Raw genomic sequence first — 14,509 nt, forward strand, 5'->3', positions numbered from 1 at the left:
TACTTCCCTAAGCTGATGTAGAAGGCCACTACCCTCTCCTCCTTCAATTCCCTCTTCAATACCCATCATAAAAAAAAAAATTAGTCATCTAGTAAAAGAGAGCACAACAGGGTAGCTAGGTTCTTATGATGACCCACCCTGTTAGCAGCAGTTGCAACTCTGAGCAAGCTAATAGAGAAGCTAGTTAAAGGGCACATATAAGCTCACTTAGACCCATCGAAATCTGCATTCAGTCCAAGATATGAAGTTGGAACTGCTTTTAATTGCACCGATGGATGATCTCTTCTTGTTAATAGAAATCCTACTGGACCCCTTTGCAGCATTCAGTACTGTTGACCAGACCATACTGCTGTCTCATCTGAGAGATGTGGCACGGGTACAGATAAACACACTAAAGAGGTTTGAGTCCATTCTGGAAGGTGCACCCAACCAATAGCGATCACCACCACTAGACCATTCACTAATGGTTCCACAAGGATCAATTCTCTCTGTCCTTTGCAACATCTACATGTAACCACCAGGTGAACTGATCAGATAACATGGATTCAAGTGCCAGCAGTATGCAGATGACATACAGTTCTACCTATCCCTCACCACATATGACTACACCTCTACCACCAAGATGGCCCAGTATCTGAATGAGATCATTTCATGGATGAAGAACAGTTGGCTGAAACTGAACCCGAGCAAAACAGAGAAGATGCTGGGAGGCAGAGGAAAGCATTCTGAATATTTCACAGAGCAGTCCCCTTTGGTTGAAGGTACACACCCACAACTGGTCAAGTCATTCTGTAGTTTCGGAACACTCCTCAATTCCTCCTGATGCCACGCTCTGACACAAAAGCATATGCAAGTAATGCTTTCTCTCCTCTCAGAGGGGCTAGATGATTCCATCCCATCCTGACAGATGATACCCTGGCCTCAATCTACGTCACCTCTTGGCTAGACTACAGCAATATGATATATTTAATGTATGTAGAGGCACTTCTACAGAACTTGCTACCGTACCTGTCAAAAAAAAGTGTCAAGCTTAGAAAATGTCCGTATTTGCTGAATTCCCACCCCCCCAAAATATGTAAATAAGAGCACAATCAGTTAGGTAAACATACATTTTTAGTATGCAGTTCATTTGCTAGTCATCCATCTTCCTGTTACCAAAAAGACTGAAATCATTACTTTGTGAGATACAATTCTCAGCAAGGATCTCAAAACCAATTTTACATCTGAAAAAGTTAGTGACCCAGCTCAAGAAGAGTTACAGACATAAATCTCTGGACATGCCTCATAACCACGTCTCAGTTATCATCACCCCTTACTTAGCCTTCCAAAATGATTCAATATTATGTCATGAGACCAAAGGCAAAGTGCTGGTAAATATGATGAAGATATTATCATTCCCTTTACCACTATGTCCCCTTCAGTCTTAACACATTGAGATTATACAATATTTCAGCTATGAGGGGGGAAAATGTCTAAACCCATCTAATTTCTTTAATGAGATGTAAGGAAAACACTGCCAAAAATAGCATTTTAAACAAGATACATACCTACAGTTTGATATTATTTTCTTACTTTTTGCTATTTACAGCTTGATCCTAAGAGGCCCTGAACACCCACAGCTCCCACTGAAATGAATGGGAGTCAATTAGGCACCATACCTCAAGATCAAGTACAGCACTGAACAAGTTGCTGGTGTTAAACAAAGATGAAAAGTATACAGAATTATGCCCACTAGGAATATGATTAAGACACACTAGTCCTTTAACATAGGTAACTGCCATCAGATGAGAGAGAGACAAGGTGGGTAAGGTAATATCTTTTATTGAGCCAACTTCTGTTGGTGAGACAAGCTTCTGAGTTTACACAGAGCTCTTCTTCAGATCTGGGAAACTTACTCAGAGTGTCACAGCTAAATAAGAGGTAGGACAGATTTTTTAGGATAAGCAGTTAACATATTTCAAGGGGCCATTCAAGGTGACACAGGGGGAAAAGGAAAGGGCAGGAAAGTCAGCTGGGGCGGGGGGGGGGGAGAGGTTGGCAGGATCTGGTATCACTTTGAGTAGGTGGGTCCTTGTCTGTGGGAAACTTGCTTCCGATCATGAACTTGGAGAGACTGGGGGGTTGTTTGAGGGCCAGAAGTGCGGGTTTAGAAAAGATTTCTTTCAGGATGGGGTCCCCAACAAGTATGGGTTCTAATTGTTTGAGGATATACCCTAGGTGTTCCAGTGTGGGATGGTAGGAGATATCTAGGGGTGTGCGGTCAGAGAGGGTTTTATTTCTGTATTGAAGCAGGTTCTCTTGGGGTATTTGGGTGGCCTATTCCACAATGCAATCTGCTTCTTAGGTAGGGAGTGTCCTTGTTTGGTGAAGGTGGTTTTAAGTGTGTTAAGGTGTATATCCTGGACTTTCTCCTTGGAGCATATTCTGTGGTATCTGAGTGCCTGGCCGTAAATAACCGATTTCCTAGTGTGTCTGGGGTGATTAATGGACCCATCAAGGTAGGTATGGTGATCCACGGATTTCTTGTATATATTTGTCTGCAGGGTTTCATTGCTGAAGCTGATTGGGGTGTCTAAGAAGTTGAGGCTGATGTGAAAGGGTTCCAAGGAGAGTTTAGTGGATTGAGGTGTTTGTTGAAGTTGTGGTGGAAATCTATGAGGAAGTTTTAAGTCGTCTGTCCAGAAGATGAAAATATTCACATATCTCAGGTATATAATTGATTCTGTGGTGCATTCATCCAGAAATTCTTCTTCAATGTGTCTCATGAAGAGATTAGCATATTGGGGAGCCATCCTAGTGCCCATGGCTGTTTCCATGGTTTGGACAAAGTGTTTGATATTGAATGTAAAATTTTTATCGGTGAGGATGAAATGGATGTGTTTGGTGATGTGTTTGGGGTGAGTATCTGAGGGTTGTCCATTGTCTTGTAAATATTTGAAGCAGGTAGAGCTGCCGTCATTGTGAAGGATGATGCTATACAGGGTAATGATGTTCATTATGGTGAGGATGGTTTTCTGAGGGAGATCGTTAATGTTGTGGAGTAAGTTGGGTGTGTCCTGGAGGAAGCTGGCCTGTTATAGAAACCATCCTAAAATCGCTCATCAGACGAGTCCAAATATTCCTTCAGTAAAAATGCTGTGGCCAGATATGACAGGTCTGCCTGGGCTCTCGTTTGTGTATCTTGGAAAGCATGCAGAAGTCCCTGAGGTGGTGTGATATATCCAGAGTACAATCTAGACTGATTAACAACTGTGACACCTCAGCCTTCTTATCTGGGTCCCCTTTCACTGCTTTGCTGCTGTAGCTACCAATCCTGGTCTCCTCTCTCTCAGCCTCCAGCATGTAAATCACTCCCAAATATATTGTGTGAGTGCTGCAGCCAGCCACTCTTGAATTACACGCAGGGTAACAATAGCACATTCCCAGTCCCAGATTTGTCCCCAGAAACATGTGTCTTGAACTGCCCAGCCTTCTTCTGGACAATACAAGGTCATATAAAGTCCACCATTTTATTAATAGAAATGATAGGAACAAATCCTGTTATGCCAAATGGATTTTCCCAAACTCTTCAATTCAAATAAACTTGTTTTATTGTTTTATCTAAACCAGTGTATTAACTACAAAGAGAGATTTTAAGTGAACACAAGTAAAGAGACATGAAAGCCAGAATTGGTTACAAGAAAAACAAAAGTAAAACACAACTAATGCCTAACTTAAACTAGGATAAATTCAAAACAAGGTCTCGCTCACCACATGTTTCAGCAGTTCTACTGGCTGAACATCTATCAGTCAGGATCCCTCCCCCCAGTCCAACGTTGCTTCCTTTGTTCTTCAGATGTCATGAATGCTGTGGGCAGAGAGAAAGAGAAAGATCATTTGCAGCATCCTCCCCTCCCCTTTCTTTAGCCCTTCTCCAGCTGGGAGCGGGGTGCTAGGCACTGTCCCTGGAAAGGAACTCTATGCTGTTTGTTTGCTAAGATGTAGATTTTCACCCATGACCCAAGTGGCTATTCATTGGCTGAAAAAGGAACATCACCTGCTATTTGATCTTGTTTACACCTGGCTGAGGCATCAGCTTGCCCTTCGTCTTGGAAGAAGAGACAGTTACCTTTTCCGTAACTGGTGTTCTTTGAGATGTGTTGCTCATGTCCATTCCATATTAGGTGTGTGTGCTCGCCACATGCACTGGTGCCGGAAGGTCTTCCCTCAGTAGTATCCATAGGGGACCAGCTCTGGTGCCCCCTGGCATGGCGCCTGCATGGCATGGTATAAGGGGCGCCGCCAGCTCCTCCCACCCTGTTTTCCTTTTTGCCAGAAACTCCAACAGTAGGGAAGAAGGGCGGGTTATAGAATGGACATGAGCAACACATCTTGAAGAACACCAGTTACGGAGAAGGTAACTGCCTTTTCTTCTTCGAGTGCTTGCTCATGTTCATTCCATATTCGGTAACTCCAAAGCAGTACCCCTGGAGGTGGGTAGGAGTTCACGGACCTATTGATTGCAACACAGCTCTGCCAAATTCAGCGTCACCTCTGGCCTGCTGAGCGATGGCATAATGCACCATGAACATGTGGACAGAGGACCACATTGCTGGTCTACAGATGTCCTGGATAGGGATGTGCGCCAGGAAGAGTTCCAAAGATGCCTGTGCTCTCGTCAAGTGGGCTCTGACAATCAGTAGCTTGTAACAGATCCTTATGCACAAAGTGATCCAATTGGATATCCTCTGCGAGGACACCGGAAGGCCCTTCATCCTATCTGCTGTAGCGATAAAAAGTTAAGTTGATTTACGGAAAGGCTTGGTACATTCTAAATAAAAAGCCAAGGCCCTTCGGACATCCAGCGCGTGAAGACGCCTCTCTTCACTGGTCTTGTGCGGTTTCAAACGAACACTGGAAGGAAGATGTCCTGGCTCATATGGAAGGTGGCTACCACCTTCGGCAGGTAACTCGGATGGAGCCGCAGCTGATCCTTGTCTTTGTAGAAGACAGCGTATGGCGGTTCTGAGGTCAAGGCTTTAATTTCAGAGACCCGTCTTGCCGACGTCACCGCCACCAGGAAAGCGACCTTCCATGACAGGTGGGAAAAGGAGCAGGAACCCAGCGAGTCAAAGGGTGGGCACGTGAGCCTAGAGAGGACCAAGCTAAGATCCCAATGCAGGACAGGAGTCCATATCTGCGGGAAGAGTCTCTTGAGCCCTCTCAAGAATCTGACCGACATGTCATGGGAAAACACAGTCTGTCCTTGGATCGGTGGGTGAAAAGCATAGATGGCCACGAGATGCACTCTAATGCAAGTGTGTACTCAGACCTTGCCAAGAGCAAAACCAGTGGCATTTCCTGTTCTGTTTGGTAGAAAACAAGTCCACTTGGGGAGTTCCCCACCTTTGGAAGATCATGCAGGCTACCTCTAGATGGAGTGACCACTTGTCATGAGAGGAGAAGTCCCTGCTGAGCTGGTCCGCCAGCATATTCTTGACACCGGGAAGGTGACAAGCTTCCAGGTGGATTTCGTGGCTGATGCAGAAGTCCCATAGATGGAGCGCCTCTTGACAGAGAGCTGATGAGCACGTTCCCCCTTGCCTCTTGATGTAGAACGTCAAGGCTGTGTTGTCTTTCAGGACTCATACCACCTTGCCCGACAGGTGGGGCAGGAAGACTCCACATGCCAGCCGGATTGCTTGGAGCTCTTTGATGTTTATGTGCAACTTTGACTCCTCTGGGGACCACATTCCCTGTTCTTGAGGTCGCCGAGGTGCGCACCCCAACTGAGATCCGAGGTGTCCGACACCAACTCAATGGAGTGAGGGTGGTTGTCAAACAGAACCCCCTCCAGGACTGTCCCGCAGTTGGTCCACCATTGTAGCGAGGTTAGTATCGCCGAGGAATGGTAATGATCTTTTCCATGGGGTCCCAGGACTGGGAATAGACCGTTCCCAGCCATTGTTGCAGGGGACGCATCTGGAGCCTCGCATGGCGGACCACATAAGTGCATGCTGCCATGTGACCCAGCTTGTGCAGACAGACCCTGGCTGTGGTCAAAGGGAGCACGGAGACTTCCATGATGAGGTTCATCAACACATGGAACCTGTCCAGCAGCAGGAACACCCTGCTACAGGTCGAGTCAAGGACCGCTCTGATGAACTCTGTCCTCTGCACCAGCACTAATGTTGACTTTTTGTCGCTCACCAGTAGGCCTAGAGAGCAGCACGTGGCTTGAACAGGGCAACATCCCTTTGGACTTGACACCTGGAGCTGCCTTTGACAAGCCAGTCGTCGAGGTACAGGTAGATCTGGATACCCCAGCGCCCGAGATAAGCTGCTACCACCAACATGCACTTGGTAAACACTCTCGGTGCTGTTGCCAGGCCGAACAGGAGGACCGCAAACTGGTAGTGGTGGGGCCCCACCATAAGCTGGAGGAAGCATCTATGTCTTTAAAAGATCACTATGTGGAAGTATGCATCCTTCAGGTCGAGGGAAGCATGCCAGCCTCCCAGATCCAGGGAGGGAATAGAAGCCAGGGAAACCATGCTGAACTTTTAACTTCTTTAGGTATTTGTTGTGGTCTTGCAGATCCAGGATGGGCTGTAGAATGCCCTTGGCTTTTGGGATTTAAAAGTACAGGGAATAGAACCCCTCGTTCCTGTATTCGAGAGGAACTTCCTCCACCGCACGCAGCTGTAGCATCCCCTTTACCTCCTGCGCAAGGAGATTCTTGTGAAGGGGGTCCCTGAAGAGGGATGGGGAAGGTGGGGGGGAAGGTGGGTAGAAAGGAACTGTAGGATATAACTCTGCTCCACTGTACTGAGGACCCATCAGTCATAGCGGTCCAAGCAGGGAGAAAAAGGGAAAGGCAGTTGGAGAACACTGGGACAGATGGATCTGGGGAATAGTCTGGTAGGTTGCCCCTGGGAGTACCCTCAAAATGACCGTTTGGCCCTTTGCTTGGCACTGGTTAAGCCTGACTGTGGAGAGGGTGGACGCGGGTGGCTGCAGACCTTGGCTCATTTGTGGGGCTGGTCCTGCTGAGGCAGACTCCCCTGGCCCTGTGGCTGCTGCAGTTTGAACTGCTTACACGCCGGAGCTGGGATGTAAAGACCCAGGTACCGGGGCTTGTCCCGTGGTCAGGGAGCCTTGCTCCATGCCGAAGGTATAAATGGAGCAGTCGGTACCGGGTGACCACGACCAGGTAGAGCGGTGGCTCTTGTCCGACTGGTGCCGGTCACTGAGTCCCGAAGCCGACCTGTCCGAGCGAGCAAGATGGGCATCTTGGATTGGATCTCTGGGACCGATGGCACTCGGCGGATCTGCATTGGAGACCCGGCGATCCATGCCTCATGCGACTCGAACGGGACCGGGAACTATTACGGGCCGATTGCTGGGAGGATCTTCCCGAGTAGGGTGACCTACTGCTAGGATACGGGCAATGAAGGCCCGGAGATCTGCGATCTCTGATCCTCAATCGGTCCTGTGACTGATACCGGACCCTAGAAGGCAGTCGGGGCCAGCCCGGAAGTTCTTGCCAGGTGGCGCATGCCTCAGAGGGTCTGCGCCAATCTACTGGTGAGATACGCCTCGAGTCCCTCGATCAGTGCCCTCTGTGCAGCGACCGAAGAGGGCTCCGCTGAGCCTGCCTCTCTAGTCCTGAGGCGTGACACCTTCGGACAGGCAAGAGATGGCAGGACATCCCTCTTGATGGGGAACGGTGCTGCTGAGGCGGGGGTGGGGGGACCACACAGGTTCCCAGAGCCGGTTTTCCCCTGAGACTGGGGTACTGCTGGAGCTGGGCGGCACTGGGGACATCAGGATCTCCTGAGCTGCTTGAAGGGCTCTGGGCATCGACGGCACCTGAAGCTGGCTGGGGCCTGCGCTGCTATCTGAAGTCACAGGCGAAGTGTGGGATGGGTTGCACCGCTCAACTTGAGCTGGGGCCTAACTTCCCAAAAGGGGCGTTGAGCTGCCAGGCACAGGCCTAAGCTCACCCCCAGCCCTCTCCTCTCCCTTACGGGAGGTAGGGAGATCTTCTCTTCACAATCTTTCTCGACTGTATAAGTAGGGGCATTGCCAGCAGATAGAGGGACGTGATCATTTCTCTCTATTCGGCATTGGTGAGGCCTCATCTGGAGTACTGTGTCCAGTTTTGGGCCTCACACTACAAGAAGGATGTGGAAAAATTGGAAAGAGTCCAGCAGAGGGCAACAAAACTGATTAGGGGGCTGAAGCACATGGCTTATGAGGAGAGGCTGTGGGAACTGGGATTGTTTAGTCTGCAGAAGAGAAGAATGAGGTGGGATTTGATAGCTGCTTTCAACTACCTGAAAGGGGGTTCCAAAGAGGATGGATCTAGACTGTTCTCAGTGGTAGCAGATGACAGAACAAGGAGTAATAGTCTCAAGTTGCAGTGGGGGAGGTTTAGGTTAGATATTAGGAAAAACTTTTTCACGAGGAGGGTGGTGAAGCACTGGAATGGGTTACCTAGGGAGGTGGTGGAATCTCCTTCCTTAGAGGTTTTTAAGGTCAGGCTTGACGAAGCCCAGGCTGGGATGATTTAGTTGGGGATTGGTCCTGCTTTGAGCAGGAGGTTGGACTAGATGACCTCCTGAGGTCCCTTCCAACCCTGATATTCTATGATTCTAGACCGGAGCCGTGGAGGGGGACCAGTGCCGCCTTGTAGACGGCACCGGCAGAGCATTCTGCATGGAGGCCGTGGTGCTCCGTGAGAAGTCAGACCGCTGCTCCGGTGCCAGAGTGAGTGCCAAATACATTTAGAACACTTTCAAATGGATAACACACTCCTTCATCCTAGGTTTAAAGGACTTGCAGATATGGCACTTGTTACTTATGTTCCCTTCGGCTAAGCACCTTAGGCAACTAGTATGTGGATCGCTGATGAGCGTAGGCTGTTTGCAGTGTTTGCAGGGCTTAAAGCCTGGGGACCGGGGCATGCCCCACCCCCGACTGAGTCCCGTTTAGGACTAACGAAGAGTTTGAGAACTACTACTCTACTTAGGGTAACTAAGAAACTACTAACTATGTACAACTATATTACAGGTTGTCAAAGTTCGCAAGAACAGAGAATGAAACAATGCTAGCCAAAGCAGCAGAAGTTCCAGCACCATCACTGGTGGCAAGAAGGAACTGAGGATGGGAGGAGCCAGTGGCGCCCCTTATACCATGCCATGCGGGTGCCACTCCAGGGGGCACCAGAGCCGGTCCCCTACGGATACTGCAGAGAGAAAATTTTCTGACATCAGTGCATGTGGCAAGCACACACCCCTAATATGGAATGTACATGAGCAAGCACTCTAAGAGGAACTGGATTGGCTGCTCCTCAGACTTGGAACATGCTTAGTACCACCACACAGTGAAATCTTGTAATTTTACATACAACGTTGTTACACATTTTATCAGGATAATATTGATCAGGAAATTATGAGTTTTCAAATGATACCTCACAAGGCATACTTTGTACAAAATGATTATTACAGTAGTGTGCTGGGGGTAAATATGGGGTCCAAACTGTCACAGGTGGCTTCTTTGGGGCTGAATTTGTAGCGTTTCTCTTTGAGTTGTTTGAGGAAGGAAGGATTTGATGATATTGTTAAATTCCTAGGTAAATTGTGGTGTGTGCTCTTCTTTCAGTTCTTTATAGTAAGTGGTGTCGAATAACAGTTGGTTGTCCCAGTTAATGTAGTCATCACAAATGAGAACTATGATGGCACCAGAACAACAGATGCAAAACCTGCAGATGTATCTCCACTACTACAATGATCAACACACTCTACAACATACATTCAAGATCTCAGTGTGATGTTGTGCCCCATAATGCTTTATAGAAATATGCTTATGAGTGTAAATAGGACATAACTGGAATATGTTTTATGCTATATATGCCATATAACATATCTCTGAAATGGTTATGATTTGAGTGTGTTCATCCTATTTGTATGAATGGATTATTCTTGTATCTGAAATAAGGAATATAAAATAGAATTCTGAGGTCCTATTGTAATTCTACAAAGCTTGGGCCATTAATGGTGGTTTGGAATCTTGATGGCTCGCATTAACCAGGAGAATTGGCTGTAAATGGCTCTGTTTACTTGCAAGGCTTCCTGTATACGTGTGTGCTGGCAAATGGGTAATGGGTTTTACAGTGGCATGTGATCATGTCACCTGAACTGGAATCCATCTTTACCCTGGTGCTTTTCCATTTAGAAAGAGGGGTTGGAACCCTGACAGGAACAAAGGATTCCCACCTTATGCCAAAGATATATAAAGGGGGTGGAACAGAACAAAGTGGGCTGCAGTCATGGGAAATCCCCTAATTACCACCTGAACTGGAACAAGGACTGTACCAGGGGAAAGGATTGGGCCCAGACTAGAAGGAGGCTAGTCTGTCAAAGAAGCTTATTGGAACATCTCTGAGGGTGAGATTTACCTGCATTTAGTTTCCTACTGTATTAGACTTAGACTTGCGTGTTTTATTTTATTTTGTTTGATAATTTACTTTGTTCTGTCTATTATTATTTGGAACCACTTAAATCCTACTTTTTGTATTTAATAAAATCACTTTTTACTTATTAATTAACCCAGAGTAAGTATTAATACTGGGGAGGGGGCAAACAGCTGTGCATCTCTCTCTATCAGTGTTATAGAGGGCGAACAAAGCTTCATGAGTTTACCCTGTATAAGGTTTATACAGGGTAAAACGGATTTATTTGGGGTTTGGACCCCATTGGGAGCTGGATATCTGAATGTTGGAGACAGGAGCACTTCTTAAGCTGTTTTCACTTAAGCCTGCAGCTTGTGGGGGACGCCATTCAGACGATCTGTGTTTGCAGCAGACAAGCATGTCTGGCTCAAACAAGGCAAGGTACTGAAGTCCCAAGCTGGCACAGAGGTAGCCTAGGCACATCACGTGGCAGTCCCAAAGGGGTTTCTGTGACCCAACCCGTCACACCGTGGGTCCTACACATGCAGTGTACTTCAACCAGTGCACTAAATGCCCCAACAACTACTATGTGGGTGAAACCATAGGGTCACATGAACTTACGCAGGAAAACGATAAAAGACAAACACCATGTCACCTGTGGGTGAACACTTTTTACAAAGTGATCACTTTATCTGACCTATCAGTCCTCACCCTCAAAGGAAACCTGCACAACACTTTCAGAAGACAATTCTGAGAGCTTAAATTCATAACTTTGCTAGAAACTAAAAATCATTGACTGAACAGAGACACCGGCTTTATGGCTTATTACAACAATCTATAACCTACTAACAACCCCTCCCAGATACCTTTTCCCCTTCCTTCTCTTCCCCTTTATGATTGAAGGGGTATTAATGGGCCACTTCACCTTGAAAGGTCCCTTGAAACCTATGTTAACCACTTATGCCAAGGAATCTGCAGCATCTTTTATTTAGCTGTGACACTCCGAGGGCAAATCTACACTTAAAAAGCTGCATTGGCGCAGATGCACCACTGTAGCGCTTTAATGAAGATGCTCTACGCCGACAGGAGAGAGCTCTTCCGTCAGTGTAGCTAATCCACTTCCCTGAGAGACGGTAGCTACATCGGCAGGAGAAGCTCTCCTGCCGACATAGCGCTCTCTACACAGGAGTTTAGGTCAGTACAACTACATCGCTATAGGGTGTGGATTTTTCACACCCCTGAGCGATGCAGTTATACCAATATAGATCAGTAGTGTCGACCAGACCTAAATACGTTTCCCGGACCTGAAGAAGAACGCTGTGTAAACTCAAAAGCTTGTCTCTCTCACCAACTGAAGTTGGTCCAATAAAATATATTATCTCACTCACCTTGTCTCCTGGGACCAACATGGCCACAACACTACTCCATATATCAGAGGATATTGATATTTGGTTACTGCCAATATAGCTACCACCATTATGGCTCCATTACCAGTCTATTAGGTTACCCAGTATTTAACAGGACACTTAAAGTTTAATTGTTTTGCATGAATATATAGAATCATCATGCAGAGGAAGGAGATCAGGGATATTTTAAATACCATCTTTTTTTTAAAAACACATCATTTTTCTTAAATTACTTGCTCTGACCTTCATGTATTCTACTTCTATGGTTTGCAACTCATTTCTCCAAAACTGTTCTCTTCATCCATGCATCCCAGTAGTCTTGGGTTCTTTTAAGCTACTTATACACAGATTGGGATGCTTCCTCTTCAGAAACTCCCTACCAGAGAACTTGCTTTAATATTCTTTTTGAAAAAAAGCTGCTGAATCACAAGAGTTAATGCCCAGTTAAAAGTATTTTGGGCACTTTCATAAATAAATTAAAAGCACCATAGTTGCCATGGAAGCAGTCAGAACACACAAAGCTAGTACAGTAATTCAAATTTTGCATGGCTTTTAAAGGGTGGTAGTTTGCTGCCCAGATGTCCAGCAATCAGACACTCAAACATGATTCTCATTTCTTGTCAGCTATATCACTGCAAAAGATGTAGGAAAACCCATAAGTTTCGGTTCCCAAAAGACTTTATGAGGAAGATAAGAATTATTTTAAAATGTGGTTCTTTTGTCCTCTCTTCCACATATCATGGAAAGAACACATTTAATGAGAACTGTCAGTGCTGAATAGCCCAAAAGACTGGAGGAGACAATCTACCTCTTGTCATAGTAAACTCTATAGAAGGGGCCCTGATGAGGGACGGAGACAGGTGTTGTGGAGGGAGTAGGGAGGTAAAATGAATAACGATGTTTTTTCCATTGTGAACAATGTCTAGGACTTATCTATTTGATGTTATGCGTTCCCTGGTGCTGCAGAATGCTGTTAACCAGTGGCCAAATGGGTGGGTAATGGTGGTCAGTTGTAGCAGTTGGGGGGAGGAGTGGTCCATTGGCATTTCAACCAACCTGTCAAAATTGGTTCTTGGACATGAATGGCTGGGACAAGGAAGATTGCAGGCCAGATGATTTATGCCTAAAAAATTTAGTTTTCTTCCTCTAAGGGTATGTCTATAGTACCTGCCAGATCAGCGGGCAGCGATCGATCCAGCGGGGGTCAATTTATTGCATCTAGTCTGGAGGCGATAAATCGACCCCCGAGCATTCTCCCGTCGATGCCTGTACTCCACCGGCACAAGAGGCGCAGACAGAGTTGACGGGGGAGCGGCAGCAGTCTACTTACCGCAGTGAAGACACCGCGGTGAGTAGATCTAAGTACATTGACTTCAGCCACGTTATTCACGTAGCTGAAGTTGCGTAACATAGATCGATTCCCCCCTCCCTCTCCCAGTGTAGACCAGGCCTCAGGCTCGTAGCAGCATTCAGCAGGGTATTGTAAGGTGTGAGGCTTATATTGGGGCTATGGACTAAATTCCTCTTCTGGCATAAAGCAAAAGAGTCTTAAAGTTGCCACAGGATTCTAACAGATGTATTGGAACATAAGCTTTCATGGGTAAATGCCCACTTCGTCTTCTGGCATGTAGATGCGCAGAGAGTGGCCTGAGAATCCTTCAAGGTGTGAGGAGAGGCATTGGTCTTCTCCATGAAGAGCTTACTGCCCTCAAAGGAAGATCTTCGATAGTTGACTGTACCTCCTTTGGGAAGCCTGAGAGATGGAGCCAAGATGCGCACCCCATCACCACTGCCACTGAAATGGACCTGGCCACAACGTCAGCTGTATCAAGGACAGATTGTAGCGTTGTCTTTGCTACTAGCTGTCCTTCCTGAATTATGGCCTTAAATTGGTCACAATGCAACTTGGGCAGCTGTTTGTCATTCAGTTTTGAATAATTTACGAAATCTTATTTCGCCATGAAGGGTTGGTAATCAGGAATTCGAAACTGAAGTGTGGCTGAGGAATAAGCCTTCCTCCCAAAAAAGTCCAAATGCTTCCAGTCCCTGTCACAGCAAGTAGACCATATCTGATGTTGATGGCCGCAGAAGTTAATGGTGTCCACCATGGTGGAGTTGTGTGGAAGGTGGGAAAAGACTAATTCAGTTTCCCTTACTGGGAGATAATTTTTTTGTTCACCTACTTGCAGGTAGGTGCCACCAACACTGGGGGTCTGCCAGAAGGTTTTTGCTGGGTCTAGAATGGCCTCGTTTATAGGTAGTGTAGGCCTGAAACCTGATCAACTCCCCCTCACCCCCCCCCCCCCCATATTAAACCAGCCTTCAGTGAAACTCAGGGAGTTCATTACTAAAATTAAAAAAAAAAAAAAAAAGAATGTTCTGCTGCTGATAAAGCACCCCCACCTCACGAATGTCCCTAACAAGAATTATAACCACCAAGGTTGTAAAGACGCTGGGAAATTAGGGAGGATACAGAAAGAGACTCAACAATTGGTAAGATAAGCTCTGACCAGCGTTTTAAGCTGACCAGCTGCACAAATAGAAAAGGTCGCAATTAAGTTACAATTTGGGCATGAAAGATAAAATGTAAAGAACTTGGGCAGCGAGGACACATAGATGCCAGTGTGTAATTGGTTAAAATTTTTGTTATTTAGGAGTGTGAGATAAT

At 46.4% G+C, this 14,509-nt stretch overlaps 1 protein-coding gene across 3 annotated transcripts in view; it reads right to left on the minus strand.

Annotated features, from left to right (window-relative positions):
• The window catches only part of BCKDHB (branched chain keto acid dehydrogenase E1 subunit beta), a 277,217-nt gene that overhangs the window by 220,542 nt on the left and 42,166 nt on the right, over positions 1-14,509 (minus strand). The gene's annotated exons all lie outside the window — the stretch shown is intronic.

Source organism: Trachemys scripta, chromosome 3, assembly GCF_013100865.1.
Source record: "Trachemys scripta elegans isolate TJP31775 chromosome 3, CAS_Tse_1.0, whole genome shotgun sequence".
Classification (NCBI taxonomy): Eukaryota; Metazoa; Chordata; order Testudines; family Emydidae; genus Trachemys; species Trachemys scripta.